This window comes from Lagenorhynchus albirostris, chromosome 1, assembly GCF_949774975.1.
Source record: "Lagenorhynchus albirostris chromosome 1, mLagAlb1.1, whole genome shotgun sequence".
NCBI lineage: Eukaryota > Metazoa > Chordata > Mammalia > Artiodactyla > Delphinidae > Lagenorhynchus > Lagenorhynchus albirostris.
In genome coordinates this window covers 98,970,494-98,972,415 of record NC_083095.1, presented here as the reverse complement: position 1 = coordinate 98,972,415, position 1,922 = coordinate 98,970,494, and positions in this window count along the sequence as shown.

Sequence of the window (1,922 nt, the reverse complement as noted above, 5' to 3'; positions counted from 1 at the left end):
CAGAGCTACAGAGCATAGGGCACTTCCAATCATGGAAGTATATCTAGGGAAGTCTAAAAATCAACAAGACACAAGCACACCACAGTTTAGGGCTACTCTGTTTACAAGAACCTCAACTTCAGTACACCTTAAATATCCCAGGAAAGAGAACAATGGATAAAGAAAATGTGGTACTTATGTACAATGGAATATCTCTTCACCATGAAATCAATGTAATAAGGCTAGTAGAAGGATAAAGAGTGGATTTAGCTCCGATAATACTACTTGAAATAAGTCAAACAGAAAAAGAAACATATCATAAGATATCACTTATAGAGGGAGGATAAATATGGCTGCACAAAAAATGAATTACAAAACAGAACAGTGTCTCACATTTAGAAAACACACTTATGTCAGCTTAAGGGGAAAGGAGAGGTGGGGTGATGCATAAAACCAGAGTTTGAAATTAGCACAGATACCGTTCAATAAACCAAATAGGTATTAGACAAGATCTACACCTTGCTCAATGAACTGGCCTCAACACACCCTATACATCACAGAGAAATATATCTGACTAATAAGAATCTTAAAACCCATGTATTGATATATCTCCATAAGGGAATCAAGTGTGCGCAGAGCGGCACAAACACAGCAGTGAAAATGAGCTAAACCCCATTATAGAAATAAATTTTAAAACCAAAACGCAGAAACAATGAAAGAGAGAAAAATTCTTACAAAATTCACTCAGGGGCTGTGATGCAACCTGGAATGACCACATATAAACCCACAGCTGGATAAGACATAAGGCTGGACACTTGGGGCTGAGAGGATTGGTGAGCTTTGGTGAGCAACTGCTGAAAGTTTAATGCAATACTTCATGCTACTCATTCCAAGGGTCCCAACACTCCAGGTTGAAGGGAATCTTCCTACAGCTAAACCGTGCATGGGAAATCCAGCGGATGGTATACCATATGATTGGGAAAGGTTTCTAAAACGCACCTCATTTTCCTCTCCTGGGGCTCCGGATCAACATTCCAGCCACTTTACTAACAACATCTCCACATGGAGAGTCAATGCCTTTAAGTTCTGGTATCGCACAGTCTGCAGTTAGTGTGGAGGATGAATAGAAATAGGGGGAACCAGTGAGAAAATAGATGTAGCGGTTTCAATGGGCACATGTCACTCTAATTTCACATCAGGAAGAAGAATTAACCAAAGGCCGAGCAAGGCGTCCCAGAAGAAGAATAGGGCCTGAAGAAATTCTGTGGATATGAGGCAAGATCACAAAAATAAGAGCTGAAAAATAGAGCTAAGGGCCACTGCAATTCAAAAACCTGCAGAGTTATAAAGGCCAACTATTTTCCAAAAGTATATTGAGGTAAGGCTATGAAGAGGCACTGACAGCAAGGAAGAATTGCAGGAAACCGATTTCAGGAGGTAGACTGGAACTGCATTGAAAACATATGAAAAGACTCAGAATGTCAACAATGATGCACTTGGCCAAAAGGGGCGTATGCGTTTTTTCCTGAATATATTCAGGAAAAAACGCATACGCCCTTTTTGGCCAACCAAGCAAGCTTGCAAAGGAAATCTGCACTACAATGAAGTCTCACTGTCCCCCAGTCAAAAGGGCCATCTGAAAAAAGTGTAAAATCCAGAAAGGCAGGACAGGCCATGAAGAACTGGGAGCCTTGTTATGCTGATGGGCGGGATGTAAATTGCAAACACCATTCTGGAGAACTGTATGGTGTTTCCTGAAATATCCAAAAAACAAAGCAACAGAGCTTAGGGCACTTCCACTTATGGTCCTATAGCTTAGGGAAATTAAAATAAAAAGACACAGCCAGCCCAAATTTTGGGACAGCTCTGTTTACAAGAACCTCGTTTACGGTACAAGTTCAATATCGCAGAAAGTGAACAATGTATAAAGAAGTTGTGGTACT